Below are 17,486 nucleotides of genomic sequence, written 5' to 3' on the forward strand. Positions count from 1 at the left end.
TTGCTCACCGCAATCCCAGGAATCAGAAATTCCCGGCGCCCGTGATTGTATTCAAATCGCTCCACCCTTATAAGGATACACCAATGAGTAGTAGGCTTTATGTTGTTGTTGTTTTTCTACAAACACTTTTATAAAGTCTTGATTTTTATAAGAAGTTTTGTAGAGAGATGAAGATGTATTTTCCTTTTTTACTCGTAGTACCTTAATATTACGCCAATCGACTTATTGGTTGGATTCCTTTATAATGAAATTCTGACCCCATTCTTCTTGTAGGGACTTTAAATCGTAAAATTTATCATGTTCTGATTCATGAACTGTGCATGGTACTCGGATCTTTCTATAGCAGTTGATATTAAAGTGATCATATTACTTCTCAACCTGAAATATAGACTTGCTCACAATGTTTGTGCTCATTGCTTGATTTTCTTTTGTCTTCCATGACGTTTGCTATGTAACAATTTTCCCGCTTTTTATTAGAGTCTATGAAAGTCTATTAAATTACTTATATTGTGTTTGGTTGGAATATTGAAACTCGACATGTACCTTGCTTATTGTACTGTAATTATGTTTGCTGGTTATTGGCCACTTGTTAGCTATACTTTTTTTCTCTTTCTTGATTTTTATTTTTTAATGGCTGGGGAGCCAATTAAAGAATAGATTTTATAATTATTTCTACTCGGAATTTAAGATTTTGTTAATATTATTTATTGGCCTTGATGGCTTTTGTATTAGTATATGGATTGAATAAATAAATAAAATATATTGGATTGAATAAATAAATAAAATATATTGGTCACTTGTTTCTCGATTACGCTGTGGGCATTATCGCATTTGTTTTAAGAGTGACCTTGAATCAAATACTTAGGGGTTATGCTTCGTAAATGATTCATTTCAATTGCATAAAAGTACATTGAGAGCAAATATTTATGTTTTTGCAGCCCACAGCCGTTGTTATATTAATAATTGAGATCCAACTTTTCAGCATTTTCTAACTTTTTATATACTAGAGAACACATGTTCCAATTTCGTTAGACCCACGCTTTCGTTCAGCTTCGGTCCAAAAAGAAACAGTCCACATTTTTAGCTTTAATGTCAGAAATGGTTAAGTTGTAGCAGTTAATTTTGCTTTTATAATAAAAACTGGGAGAAAATCCCGTTGGTAAGGGAAGAACTGCCTGAAGATCATGCACAGCTGTATAGCATTTTTCCTTGTCGAGGTTCTTTTCTACATAGTTCTTTTTCTTCTAGATGTAATGTGTAAACCCCTTTTAAATAGCTTTTCATTTTCATAAGAATTTAAGAAAGATTTATAAAGATCACATTGATCTTTTCTTGGTTTAAGAAATGATATGTTGAACTCTTCCTTAAATATTCTGTAGAACATAATTCTACAAGCACGGTCTAAATTCTCTGAGTTACGGTGTTCTTTGTAGTCCATGTATATGTCTCGAATACTTTTGGTTTATTTTTAATAAATTCTCTTAAGGTAAGGTCACATTAGGCAAATATTTGCTCTAAATTTGTTTCCTCATATTTGCCCAAACAAATGTGAATTTCATGCAAATTTTTGTTTGCGTTCACATTAGAGGCAAATATTTGGCCTATTTTGTTTGCTCAAACAGTGACAAATAACGCAACGGGCAAACATGTTTGCCATGTGTTCACATTTGAAAAAATATTTTCTCCCAAAAACTGTTTGAGCACACTGTCGACAAACATAAATTTATTTGGACTAGAAAAATAGAAAGAGAGAAATAAAAAATATGGCGTTTCGTTTATTGTTTGTTGTGGAGAATGAGAATAAAATCTGTTTGGCAATGAGTGCCTTGTCGGAATGAGTTTATTTGCGTATTGTTGCGAATGTATGTACATACATATGTATGTATATGATAGCACATTGACATTGTGCTTTGGAAAATTATTTTTATTAACAGCTTTTACTTTTTAGTTTGCAATGTAATGTTTTCAAAACCAAAAAAGGATTTTTTGTGTTAATTTATTAAAATTGACAGATAACACGGTGCGCCTGAATCGATTTGGAATGGAAAGTGCTTACATCTGGGAAGTTTTTTCGGATTTTGAAACTACAATGTTCAATGAAATATCAAAAAACAAAAAATCGCCTAAGCGATATTAAAATATGTCGCGGTCAAAGTTCACATTTTTCGGGTCTTTATAGGCGTTCAAGATTTGGCTTGGAAACCGTAAGTGAAAATGTAGCATTGAAAATTCTATACACGATTGACCATTATTGTTCGCACAGAAAGTTAAATTTGCGCCCGAAACCGAATTAAATAAAAACACTTGATTTTTCCAATTTGAAACTTCACAATTTATTGTTTGTTTGGTTAGCTGGTCATTTGTCAACTAAAAAACATATGATATCAATCCGTTCTTAAAGGGCCACATAATAAAGGGGAACAGAATCGAATAGGAACAAGATAAACAAAGAATAACAAATCATATCAAACATACGAATAAGCGAAATTCGCACAAACCAAGATCGAAGGGCCACAGTTATTAATATGTATGTTAGCATTACATACATACAAAACTGACCAAAAATCATAACAACATTGTTGTTGTTGTGATTGCCCATCCAACACAAAACAGACGAAGAAGGCAAAACATACAGATGCCTAAACGATAAGTAGGCAATGTTGTTATTGCTTCTCGTTGAAACGGACATAACACAAAACAAAATCAGAAAATGTATTCCTGACAAAACACAAACTCGAACTTGCAATACTAGGGTGGGACGAACAAATAGGACATTAAGGTGGGCCGCATAAAATGTTAAATTAAAATAATTTTTAAATTGAAATAAAAATAAAAGACCCAACAAATACAATATAAACGAACAAAAAATACATAAAATAATCTGCTCCAACAACCTCCGCCCGTTGAAGCGTCAAGTTTCAAGCGTCATGTTCATCTGGTAGTGGAGCGATTTTATGGATTGGACGACAGCAGGACCCATTCTTCGTTTTCAATTCAACCACACGTACTTTTCCATCTCGGCCATAAATGGATTTCGTCACACGAGCCAATATCCATTGTTGAGGGGGTGTGTTATCTTCATGAACTACGACAAGTTGGCCTTCTTCTATATTATTTTTCTCTGTGAACCACTTGGACCGTTGTTGCAAAGACAGAAGATAGTCACGGGACCAGATATGCCAAAATTGTTGTTTCAAATACGAAATGCGTTGCCATCGAGTAAGTAGGGATGGTTTGGCAACATCTAAAGTGTTCTCAGGTATTGCAATGAGCGACGAACCAATGAGGAGATGACTAGGTGTTAGCGCTTCACCATCGTTGGGATCATCTGACATAGGAGCAATTGGGCGAGAGTTCAGAATTGCTTCAATTTCGACAATGAGTGTTTGCAATTCTTCGAAAGTGAGATACGACTCCGATATGTTTTTTATGAGCAACGTTTTTGTCGATTTGACAGCAGCCTCCCACAATCCGCCGAAGTGTGGGGCACGAGGGGGTATGAAATTGAATTCAAAACCCATTTGGCAGCAAACAGACTTCATCTTTTGGACAACTTCATCTTTGAAAAACGATTCCTTTAGCTCTTTGAGCTTATTGTGGGCTCCAACGAAATTTGTAGCGTTGTCGCAAAAGAGTTTTTGGGGAAGACCACGTCTACCAACGAACCTTTTGAGACATAATATGAAATTGTTTGCTGACAAATCCGAAACGAGTTCCAAATGAATTGCTTTGGAACTGAAGCAAACGAAAACAGCTATGTATGTTTTGTAGGGCGACTTTCCACGTATTCGGTATGACGTCATGAAAGGACCACAAAAGTCAACTCCAGTCACGAGAAATGGACGTTGAGCCCATTATTTGCCCCAACAGTTTTGGCTTGTAATGGAAGCAATGTACGCAATTCCGAACCACTTTTCGCACAACTTCTCTGGCGTTTACGATCCAAATCTTTTGACGCAATATACCCAAGAGCACCTTTGGGCCTGCGTGCAGATGCTTTCGATGCAAATACTCAACATACAACTTTGCGAATCGATGATCTTTGGGCAACAAGGCAGTTAAACGAGCATCAAGAGGGATTTCAGCATTTGCTAGACGTCCGCCAACTCTAAGTATGTTGATTTCTTTTGTTCCAATTTCCATTTAATGCAAAAATGGAGTCAATTTTTGTAGCGACGGTTGAACGACGTTGCCTTTTTCCAGTGCCTGAAGATCCAAAGCATAACAAGATTGCTGCACAAGCGAAACTGTTTTCCAAAACGCATCTTCAAGTTCAGATGGAGGTACATGAACGACATCAATGGGCTTCAAGGAACGATCTACTGGGCACCTGTTGGAAATACGAAAAACATAAGCGATTATTCGAATTACTTTATAATATGAAGAATGCTTATCGAGAATGTCCGAAATGACATTCTTTCCACAGGTTGTGGCTTTGAAGACTGCAGCTTTTCTACGTTCTGGGACATCAAGAGTGAATTCTTCTTCTGTACCAGGCCAATTCGAAACATCTTCTTGAAGAAACGATGGACCACGAAACCAAATTGTATTTGAGAGCTCTTGAGCAGAACAGCCTCGAGATACGATGTCAGCTGGGTTACTTTTCGTCGGAACATGTCTCCAAAATACATTTCTTGTATCTTCTTGGAGTTTTGAGATACGATTTGCAACAAAACAGTTCAAAGTCGACGAATGAAGTTTGAGCCACTGAAGGACAATTTTGGAATCTGTCCAAAAGTGCAACGACGAAACGAAATTTTCTATTTTTGGTTTGATTTTGAGCCACGTTTCACTAAGCAAAACGGCAGCACACAATTCGAGACGAGGTAGAGATTGGGCTTTGATGGGAGCTACTTTCGATTTGGCAATAAGTAATGTTGATTTGAACATACCATTCTCCGAGACACGATAATAGATGCAACAACCATAGGCACGTTGAGAAGCATCTGCGAAACCATGGATTTCACCAAGCCGATCAGGCGAAGTGAGAACGTATCGTGGAACTTCTACTTGGTGAATGAACGACAAGTCATCTTTTATTTGGAACCACAAAGCCTTGAGATGATCATTGAGTGGATCATCCCATCCAATGTTCTGAACCCACAATTCTTGCAGCAAAATCTTACAACGAATGATGATGGGACTCAAAATTCCAAGCAAATCGTAAATCTTGGATACGAGCGACAAAATAGATCTTTTGGTAGGGTTTGTGATATCGGGCAACTCGAAACGATATAGGAAAACATCTTGTTGAGGTATCCAGGACATACCTAAAGTTTTGGTAATGTCGTTGTCCGATGTTTTTATGATGATTTCAGTATCATCATTCCTGTCACGGTCGCCAAAATGTTTGACAGAAAGTTTTATTTTATTCCGCCCGAATAAGCGATTAAATAAAACACTTGTTTTATTTCAATTTAAAATTCCAATTTATTTGTTTGCTTGTTTTGCCGGCTATATGTCAACTGAAAATTCTTATTTTCTAATCCCTTCTTGGGCTACACAACAAAAGGGAACGATTTGAATCGAAACATATAGAACAGAAAGAACGACCAAAACATTAAAATACGAATAATCGCACACAATAAAACAATATAAAGGGCTACAGTTGCTGATCTGTATGCACGAATTTACATACAAACAGAACTGACCAAACGAAACAACAGTGTTGTTGTTATTGCCCTTCAAACATAAAACGAACGACGAAACTAATAACAGACAAATGCCTAAGCAGTATGTAGGCACTGTTGTTGTTGTTTCTCGTCATAACGAACACGACACAAAAGGGAGTAATGACAAGAAATACACACATTGGGGTGGAACGAATAAAGTAAACATTAGGGTGGGCCGTTCAAAGTGTGGAAAAGTAATAATTTTAAATTAAATAATAAAATAAAAGGAAATATTGACCCATTGAACAAACAATAAATTACAACAATAATAATCGACAAAAAATATTAAATGTGCATGGGGGATGTGCCCGTTGAAGCATCTAAGGTTCAAGAAAAGCATGTAGTGGATAATTTGATAATTCTTGAGATGTTGAACGACATTAATATGTTGGACATCAGCATGTATTCGAAAGCTGCAGAAACCATTGTTGGACAACATTGTGTGGAAAGGGCGACTAGGAATTGGAACCCAGTTAACATCTGTAGCACTCTCTTGCAAGTTTTCCAAAAACAATGCAATTGTCGGCAATGACTCCTGAACGCTGTCGTCGAATGTTGAGTAACAGTGCAGTGAGATGACTTTCCATAGTACAACTTCTATTTCCGATGGAAGTATATTGGCGACATCTATAAGTTTCAAGAAACGATCTATTGGGTATCTGTTGAAAATATAAAAGACAAAACAAATTATTCGAACACATTTCAAATAAGATAAATGCTTATCCGGAATGACAGGAAATGCGTTACTTCCACAAATAGTAGTTTCAGAGTGGGCAACAACTACAATTGAACTACTTATTGCTTGTACATGTTTCCAAAACATGTTCCTCGCTCTTTCACGGAGTTTTGTGACACGATTAGTCACAAACCAGTTCAGGGTAGACGAATTGAGTTTGAGCCAATGAAGTAATATTTTGGAATTAGTCCAAAAGCGCAACGATGAGACGAAATTTCCTGTTTTGTATTTTAAGTTGAGCCACGGTTTACTGAGGAAAACGACAGCACGACGAATTAAAGATTTAACCTTGCTGGCATCAGCTTTCAAAAACTTCAAAAACCAAGAAAATTGTACATTTTTGGATACAAACGACAAAGTAGTATTTGTGACATCGGGCAACTCGAAGCGATAAAGGAAGACATCTTGCAGAGTTTTCCAGGACAGACCTATGGGTTTGATAATGTTGTTGTCCGATGTTTTTATGACGGTGTTTGTATCATCATCCGAAGCGAGCGACGCATGGTTGCAATTCCATTTAGCCAATTCAAAACCATGCCATTTCAAGATTTGGATTAACTCGTCCCCTTAGAGGTTTAGAGTTTCGAAACTATCGGCGTCAGTTAGAACGTCATCGACGTAAAGATCTTCTGGTAAGACCTCCGAACCACTTGGATGAGGTGTGCTATCTTTATCTGTAATGAGAAACGAAATACGATTTGCGAAAAATGGGGCGGCCGATAAGCCATTATTAACAATCTTCAATTGGAATACCTTTATATTATCATTTTTGTTACTTCTCCACAAAACGAGTTGAGAGCTTCTATCCGGTTCTCCAATACGAAACTGCCGATACATTTTCGAAATGTCTGCAGTGAGAGTGTATGTGTTCCAGCGAAACGAAAAGAGTGTGATGATCAAATCCTCTTGTATTGTTGGACCGACCATCAATTTATCATTCAACGAATGATTCGACGAAGTGCCATCTGAAGCATCAAATACGACTCGAAGTTTTGTGGAACTACTATGAGGTTTGAGGACGGCATGATAAGGTATAACAAAAACCGAACTATCCAACGATTGAGTGTAGGGCGAAATGTGTCCGAGCGACACATATTCTTGCATGAATTCTTCATGCATCGATTTCAAAATTGAGTCACGTTCAAGTCGTCTTTCGAGCGACAAAAAACGTCTACGAGATATTTCAAATGAGTTACCAGTATAATTGGGTAATTTCTTGAATGGAAGACGATCTTTTACTCTTCCATAAGAATCAAAACGACTATTTTCGATAAAGTGATCTTCGCAAACTTGTTCTTCTTCATTGTATGGTGTAGAAGATTTGGAATACTCTTCAATTTCCCAGATTTGTTTCGATGTTTCATCAATATTTTGTTCTCGTGTACTTACGATTAAGTTACACATTAACGAATTTGAATTGGAACGACTAGGCGATGAACCACCAACTATCCATCCAAAAACTGTGTTTGTAAGACATGGTAGACCATTTCCCAATGAAATTCTGCCATCCAACAACAAGTCGAAGAACACTTCGGCACTCAGGAGCACGTCGATAGGTTGAGGCTTGTAGAACAACGGATCTGCAAGTTCAATATTCGGAGGAATCTTCCACTGCGTTTTATTGAGAAACTCTCCAGGCTGACGAGACGAAATAGTTTTTGTCACTGCGAAATTAGAGGACCACTGGAACGAACTACTTCTGGATTTAATGGTCGCATCGACAGAAAATTTGATTGCTGTCCGAACTTCTCCAATTCCAGAGATTTCTTGAGAAAACGGTTTAAATTTTAATTTCAGCCTTTTTGCTGTTTCCTCCGAAACGAAATTGAGTTCGGAACATGAGTCGAGTAAAGCTCTTACCGTCTGAAAGTTACCACAATTGTCCTTCATTAGAATCACTGCAGTCGGAATTATTGCTCTCTTGAATGAACGAGCCACTAACGAAATTGGATTTCCACTGGTTGACGGTTGCGGTGAATTATTATTCGAATTTAAAGTACTATGTTGTTCTGGGCTACTAAATATATGCAATAGAGTATGATGTGCAGAATCACAAACTCTGCATCGAGATTTTGAGGAACACTTCGAGACCATATGCCCTTTTCGAAGGCAGTTAATACAGTGTCCATTACGTTTTACGAAATTAAAACGTTCCGAAACAACGATGTTAGCGAACGACGAGCAAGTTGAGAGGTTATGTTCACTTGAGTTACAATATGAACAGTTCGAATTTGAGTTGACAAACGTATGAGCCGACCGATTGAATCTAGGAGATTTAGGTTTGTTTGGAATTATATTTTCAGGAAATTCAGTTCTATTTCTATGGCTTTCGAGAAACTGACAACGACGACTTAAAAGTTCGTAGCACAAATCCCATGAGGGTAACGATTTAAAATCTTGTTTCTCATCATAATTGTCTTTTGTTTCATTGTCCACTTTCGATAGAACCATATGCACTAAAATTGCATTCATAACATCCGCCTCTGATCCGAGCGACAACAACGAACCACGAACAGCAGATACGGTATCAATAAGATGGCGTAATGAGACACTTTCACCCTTTTTCATTTGTGGGACATTGAACAACGATTCGATATGTTCTAAGAATATGAGCACTTTATTGTCATATCTTTCTTGAAGTCTTTCTAAGGCTTTTTCGTAATTTTCTTCACAAACTTGAAATGGTTGCACAACAGCTAAAGCTGGACCCGAAAGACAGTTCAACAAGTAGTTGAATTTTTCGATAACACTTATTGTCGGGTTATCATGTACCCTATTAGTAAACGCTGTGATAAATCTTTGGTATTCACTATATTTTCCATCAAAATTGGGCAACATAAGTGAAGGTAACCGAGAATTGGAACCACAAGCCATAGAAATATTCATTAAACTATTGTCCACTGACACTGAACCACGACTTTTCTTCAATAACTTCAATATTTTTGATTTTGTAACGATAAATGTTTCTTCTAAATCACTTCTTCCATTGTCATTAGCATTAATAGCTTCTATTTGACTTTGTATTGTGCACAATTGTTTAAAGTACGAGTCCAATATTTCTAGCCGACATTCTAAAATGGTCGAATCCATTTTAGATCCATCTTTTTCCACTTTTTTCTGTATGTTAGAAATGTTCTTTTTCACTGAGCTACGTTGTTGTTTAAGAGAAGCTAGTTCCGAATCAATAGCATTCTCTTCTACGATGTCAATATTGTCTTTTGGCATTTTGAGAAATAAAATCAAGAGAATCACAACGAACAACAAAAGAGAATTTGGCTTCTATTTTAAAATAAAAGCGCCAAAAGGTTTATGAAAATGCACTGATTTTCACTCAATAATGTATTTTATTGTCTAATATAAACTAGAAAAACAACTAGTATGCGTGTATATTCCAATATTTTCCACGAACTGCAATTTGTATGTATGTTTGTATATGTGTTAACAATTGCGATTGCGTAACAGCAAATTTCTTCGAGCCACAAAATATTAACTTTCTGTTAAAGAACTTGATAATTCTTTTCTAAATGTTCAACAAAATTAAGAGCGACGGCAGAAATTAAAATTAATCAAAAACCACGATTGGTTATAAAGCGGCAAATTACTGGGATTTGTTGTTACACCAAATGTGCAGAACAACAACGACAACGACGAAAAACACAACAATTTGTTATTCCACTTTATTGTTCAATTAATTATTTTAATAATTAATTTACTTTAATTTTATGACTACCGTCCTGTCACGGTCGCCAAAATGTTCGCATAGAAAGTTAAATTTGCGCCCGAAACCGAATTAAATAAAAACACTTGATTTTTCCAATTTGAAACTTCACAATTTATTGTTTGTTTGGTTAGCTGGTCATTTGTCAACTAAAAAACATATGATATCAATCCGTTCTTAAAGGGCCACATAATAAAGGGGAACAGAATCGAATAGGAACAAGATAAACAAAGAATAACAAATCATATCAAACATACGAATAAGCGAAATTCGCACAAAACAAGATCGAAGGGCCACAGTTATTAATATGTATGTTAGCATTACATACATACAAAACTGACCAAAAATCATAACAACATTGTTGTTGTTGTGATTGCCCATCCAACACAAAACAGACGAAGAAGGCAAAACATACAGATGCCTAAACGATAAGTAGGCAATGTTGTTATTGCTTCTCGTTGAAACGGACATAACACAAAACAAAATCAGAAAATGTATTCCTGACAAAACACAAACTCGAACTTGCAATACTAGGGTGGGACGAACAAATAGGACATTAAGGTGGGCCGCATAAAATGTTAAATTAAAATAATTTTTAAATTGAAATAAAAATAAAAGACCCAACAAATACAATATAAACGAACAAAAAATACATAAAATAATCTGCTCCAACAATTATGATTTTTTCCTATTGTTTACAATGTTTGAGATATAGAAGTTCAAATTGGGACAATGCACTGACTCCATCGACTGCTTATAACTGCATGTGACTGCAATGTCACAATTTAAAGTTATATATCTCAAGAAATATTACAATCTAGGAAAAAATTACAAAAGTTGTAGAAAATATTCACAGCTATAAGATTATCTCTAGTCCAATTTCTATAAGACTTCAAGCAAAATCATTGAAGAGAATTTCCATTCAACGCCTTCTTTAGTCCCATTTCGATAGGACTTGCTGTTTCCAAGCAAAATAAAACACCTAAAAAACCCCAAAAAATATGAACTTTAAACGGCAACGCGTTTCAGAATCCACGAAACTTCCCAGGTGTAAGCACCTACCATTTAAATTTGGTTGAGGCGCACCGTGATAAAGATTTAGTTTTTTGTAAAAATTGGCCGACTTCTTGAAGACAATAGACACTAAAAAATAAATCCACGAAGTAGTACACTAATAACCAAAATAATTATTTAATTGTAATGCAAGCATTGAAATCAATGTTCATGGCATTTTTCCAGTCCCACTGACTAAATTTAGAAATATTTTCTCTAATTATGAGGTTTTCCAAAATAGGTTTGGTTAGCGGTATTCTACTTCCAAGACATCCATCAACGATAGATTTCACAATAAAATTTCGCGTTTTGCTTCTTCTATTTTCCGTCGCCTATTCCTATACCTAACAAATCTGCAACTAAAATGTTATCAAATTTGGTCCAGAGAATTCGGAAAAATTGATTTTGGGCATCATTCAGTATCAGAGAATACACACACACCTACATACATATATAAATCCCTCACCTTTCAATTGTTTATTCATTAAATATTTGCTTTGTATTACATATTTACAAGTAATGTTAACTTTTTTATATTCATAATATGATTTTTTAATAGGTGACAACAATGTGTTTCAGCAGATATTTGCCCTTGTTTGCTCTTACAAAACTTTTGTAAGACCAAATAAATATTTGCACAAAAGAGTGAAAAATATTTGCTCAAGAGTGTTCACATTATGGGCAAACTGGAAATTTTTTTGTTTGCTGGCAAATGGATTTGTTTCCCCAAAATCAGCTGTTTTCTTGTTTGCCCTTGAAAAATATTTGCTGGTCAGATTGAAGCAAACAAATATTTGTCATTTTTCGGCAAATATTTGCCTAATGTGACCCTACCTTTACACTGTTCGCATGATTGCTATGTCTTCCTTGCATGTCGATTTCTACAAAGCCTTTTTCACTTTATTTTAAAGCGGTGGATATGACGTTGTCATTTATGTTAAGCGTTGATTTAAAAAATTGCTTGCATACCCTTATGCATTTTGAATTTATCGTCAAGAAATATGCTTATTTTAACCCGCGAATGTCTTGAGTGCTACAGTTCCTGTATTTTGGCTTAATTTGGCTTGTTTGACTAACAATAAACTTTCTTTGCCTTTGTAAATCGCCTGTACTCCAATACTTTTTAAATATTTGACTGTGTAAATTCTCGGGAATTTTCTCGGTGCATTTAAGACGACACTTTGCTCCACAAGGGGCTTGTACATATCTTTCTTTTATATTTATTTTAGCAGCACCTATTGAAACATAAGCATGTCCAGAGTTCCTTAACATTTTTTGCGTTTTATATATTGGAAGCTTTTATTTTGCTTTTGAACTGCTTCTATTTCTAATTCTGCTCACAGCAACTGCAGATGGTTCAAAATTGTCTTCAGAATCATCTCTAAATTGGCCTGCACCACTACCATCGCCATCGATATTTGAATAGCAATGATTATCTTCCAGTTGAAGATAAACTGAATAATGTTCTAGGTATGAACACGCCAAGTCAGCAAACATCACACAGTTTAAAAAAATAAACACGGACGTTTATTTTATAATTTGTTGCTGTGAACGAACTAAATATTATTTTTTTGTCATTTAATAACAACAAAAAAGTTATGATATGTGACTTCTGGTTACTGTTGTAACATAAAAAGGTGAGCAACTCGAAATGATACCCTTTTGTTGATAAAACAACGATCAAACGCCTGAAACACGTGGATGCAACTAAAACTACGTCTCGTTTGTTGATACAAAAGTAGTTACTCATGAAGAGTGACTTAACGGTACATTTTTGCGAAAGAGTAGACAAAGCAATGGGAAATTTTTACAGTGGGTGGAGTTGATTATTGTGCATCGTTTTTTTGAAAAAAAAGTGAAAATCCCAAAATTTTGAGTTGCTACCCTTTTGTTGAACAGGTGCGATATATTGAGCATACAGTTCTCATGTTTGTTTTCTTGCCAATTATTCAGTATCTTCTAACACCAACTAGCAAATCGAAATGCTTCAGAAAATCGGACCCAATAATTGATTGTGGAACGTCAGCAATAATAAATGGCCACACAAAATTTCTTCGCAAACCAAGATTCAGCTCAACAGGTGCGATATATTGAGCATACAGTTCTCATGTTTGTTTTCTTGTCAATTAGGCAGGATCTTCTAACACCACATAGCAAATCGAAATGCTTCAGAAAATCTGACCCAATAATTGATTGTGGCACGTCAGCAATAATAAATGGCCAAGCAAAATTTCTTCGCAAACCAAGATTCAGCTCAAGGATTTTCTCACCATAAGTTCTTATAGTAGTATTATTGTGGAAGCAGGTAACACAGACGCATCCGCGCTGCTATACCCGAAGAACTGCTGATGAAACATCAAACCCCTTCATCCGTCACCATGTACCAAGGAGTTTTTAGTTTTCCGGCTTATATGTACACGGTGGACGACACTTGGTTGCCTTACTTGCAAACTTGAAATGATACCAGCATATACGTCCAGAAGCATAACGAGATTGACTGGAAATTTGATGTCTGCTCTTGCTTCTTCCACGATGCCCAGGGTTAATTAACAGCTTATCGATTCGTTTCAAAGTTTCATTCACTTGACCTTCTATGCGATAAAAACGCGAACATGAATTCTCATTACCTACTTGTGATATAGATGAATTGCCGAGGTGATCATTTATTTTATCCGCCATGACTTCAAGTTTGTCTAGGCTGACGGAACTTACAGATAAAAAAGTTTTAGTCATGTTTGGTAGGCGTTGAAACCATAAAACTTTGAGCATGTCGTCTGATACTTTCCCTGATGATAGCTGGGGCATCTCTCTTAGCACGGCAGATGGGTTTCTAACGCCCACTTCGACATTCTCCATTAATTTATGTAATCTCCTTTCTTCGGAATCTTGACATGGTATTTCGCTTCGTCCTGCGTAATTCCAGCATTAAAAAACTGGCTTTAAACTTGCCGGAACAAAAGCTTGGGATTTGTCTTCGAAAATGGTGGGATTTTTACACAAACACGAGATATTCCAATCGGTGGGGGTGTAGAAGCAGAGCGGAGAAGTCGGAATTCGCCATTATTAATCAAATTGTCGTGGGTCACCAATGTAGAAAACGAGGGTTTAATATTTTCTAACAAAATTTATTTTAGTTATTTGATACAAATTCCGAATTACATGTACTATTGTCTCTGACACACTAAAAACTATTGTGGACAATTTTCATAACATTGACAAACAAAAATAAATATCAATGCCTATGTAATTGAAAATATTTTTTAAACATGAAGTCGAAAATTGAAAAGTAATATTCCCACAAAGGTATAATGCTTACAAAATAGTATGATTTGTAAAATGCATAGTGTAATTAGCCTGCTGTTGTTATAACAGTATATGATGTGTTTGTAAGTTAGAATTTCATTACTACTTTGAAGTACAACTTTGTGCTTACAGCAGAAATTAGTACTGTCAAACTTCTAACGAGTAACTAATGCATTGGGCGCCACTTTACAACACCTACGCTTTTCGTTGTTCACATTTTTTAATTCGTTCTTGAATTTCGCCCAAGCAAAAAGTAAATATTATCTACGATAATATAAAATCCAATTTCGATCAATAAAACAATTCATATTTTGAATTATTACTGCCAAAAAATTCAGTTTTATTTATTTTATTTTCATATTTATTTGCTACGCAAACATTTGGTCCTGAGCGAACCGCATACCAAATCGTTTACGACAATTTAAAAAGGGGTTCTCTTCTTCTATTTCCATAGAATCAATCAAAACACACATCCATCCCCTCATCAAGTCACCCTCATTTCCCAAATAATATCATTAAAAAATGAAGGTACGTATCTCTATTTAAGAGTGCATCCGCGAGTGTTTCCTTTTAATAAATTATTCTAAAAAATATTTCAAAATGAATCGCATAACCTACAGTCGTCTTACAATACGTCAAACCTAATCGGAAGCATACAAAGTGATATTCCCTTAAGAGAACTATATAGTGTTTTACAACAAAAAATTAAAGGGTAAAGAATAAAAAGAAATTAAAGAAAAAATACAAAAACAAATATATACAGGCACTCAGTGAACCACATAACCGCATTAGCCAGTACTGTTGTTGTTAGTGCTGGATGTTGTTCTCACTGTTCCCACATTGAACATTTGTATGTACACGAATAGGTTTACCCAAGTGGCGTGATTCATTTTTTGGTAATAATTTTTTGTCAAATAAAATTAAAAAATTTTTTGGAGAATATTTTCAGGTATTTTTACGAATACGTACGCGAATAAAAATTTTTTGAAAAATCGTGGTGTACTTACAGTCTGCGCTCGATAAATACGAATATATTGTATTTTATTTTTTATTCCGTAAATTATAAATTATGTATTTCGGATTTTGATTTTTATTGAATTTTACATTTTTGGAAAACATTTTAAATACTTTTAAAATTTTGTAGTCGTGTGCATCGTACAGTCCGTATACACTATATCCTCCTATTCGTTCAACTAGTGGTATTTTGTGATTTTTTTTTTCGAATTTTCTACAAAATAATTTCGGTTTTTTTGAAAAGTGTTGAACTTTTTGAAAATTTTTGGTGTTTTTAATCAGTGATGGTAGGTCTGTACGATAACCCAAAAGTTTGTACAAATTTGCACAAACTTTTACAAAATGCTGTTCGATAACAAACTTGTTCAGTAAAAGAGAATTGAGAAGTCTTGCAAGTAGTTGCAAGAACTTGCAAATACTTTTTACTTGCAAAGTTATCGAACAGGCATTGTATGTTCCGCATACACTGAGAGAAAATTATAGTTTTTTCACACACTGAAAGAAGTGAATTTTGATTTTTTTCTACTTTTTTCCCGAATTGGTGTAGTTTTCGCTACATTTAAAGAAAGAGTTTCTTCCATTTCATATTTTCCGTGCAGTTTATTGGTTTTTGCTGCTTATTAAATAGTTTTGTTAGTTTTTAATAGTGTTTTTGTCCAATTCCTCATTGTTTGAGACAGATATTGCTTTGATTTGGGATTTTACTGTTTAATTCAAGTTTATTTTTTCGCAAGCTGGTCTCAATTACAGTTTTTTGGTCAATTATTGAATTTTCAACCAATTTTTGTTGGAAATTTATTGCATACTTGTGGTTTTTAGTCTTTGATTTGTTTTTAAAGGTCAATTAACTCATCAAAATGACTTTGTTTCCAATGCTGTTAGTTGCTTGCATAGTATTAATCTTAGACCATTTATATTGATAATTCGGCTATTTATATTGATAATTCTCGCCTGGGCGATATTGAAAAATTGTGTAATCTGCTCATGAAACGAGTGACGATGCTCGAAATATTGTGTCAAAATTACCTCTCACTCATAGAAAAATGAGTTTAGCCTGGAAATCTTTAAAGGAAATGATAATGTGTGCATTCTGGTTAACAACCAGCTCAAGGTTCTTTTTGATCTTCCATTTTTTGACAATGAGACGAGTGCAGGCTTGAAAGGTTTACAACGAAGTATAAATGGGTGCGTTTCTGCCATGGCAATTTATGAAATTGCTACTGAAAATTGGGACCCAATATTAGTTTTCCCAAAATTACAGTTACGCTGTGGGAACAAAGCATAACGGATAAATCTGCGTTGTCTTCATGGGAAGATTTGGATCTCTTTCTAACGGAAAGGATTAAAACTCTTACTTGTCCTAGGTATATAAAAGGAATCGATTCGAACAAACGATCAGAGCAGAAGAAATTAGGAGCCATTTTACGAATGCGGCCCCATCCAAATCTTCACAATTCTCTTGTGAAAAGTGTTGTATACTGCGTCGCAGGCAATTTCAGAAAGCGCTCTTCGGCCGACCGATTTTCACTAGAAAAACAACACAAGCTTTGCAATAATTGTCTTTCTCGAGGTCATTAGGAATTGTACTAGCTCTCACAGTTGTTCAATATACGATACAATTTAACAGTTCCAGTAATAGTCGTCAACGTCACAACCCCCTTTGCAATCAGATTTCGATACAACCACTTCCCAATCCAGTCAATCTAACCGAAATATCGCTACAACGTCATCAGGTCATATTTCGAGTTCCAATAGGCATGTATTCCATACTTCATACAGAACAGTTCTATTGGGTACAGCTATGGTGAACCTTGTTCACCGGGGTATTACGTATCCAGCTCGTGCTCTAATAGATCCTGCTTCTGAAGCCTCGTTTATAACAGAAAGGTTACAACAGCGTCTTAGTATAGCCACATCCTCAACTCAAGCTACAAATTCAGGAGTAAATCAGGCTATTTCGGTTTGTTATGTGTAGGTTCCCCTGTAGAAA

General features: G+C 35.4%; 1 protein-coding gene across 19 annotated transcripts in view; it reads left to right on the plus strand.

Annotated features, from left to right (window-relative positions):
- The window catches only part of Bili (FERM domain-containing protein 8 Bili), a 1,367,054-nt gene that overhangs the window by 390,087 nt on the left and 959,481 nt on the right, over positions 1–17,486 (plus strand). The window contains exon 1 of one of the 19 annotated variants that reach the window (XM_073956004.1): positions 15,178–15,194. The exons of the other annotated variants lie outside the window; for them this stretch is intronic. The gene's annotated coding sequence lies outside the window, so the exon portion shown is untranslated. Of the gene's footprint in view, positions 1–15,177; positions 15,195–17,486 lie in introns of those variants that run through there. 19 annotated transcript variants of the gene reach the window in all.

The sequence above is a fragment of the Musca autumnalis genome, unplaced genomic scaffold, assembly GCF_047663935.1.
Source record: "Musca autumnalis isolate F117 unplaced genomic scaffold, ASM4766393v1 scaffold_1, whole genome shotgun sequence".
Classification (NCBI taxonomy): Eukaryota; Metazoa; Arthropoda; class Insecta; order Diptera; family Muscidae; genus Musca; species Musca autumnalis.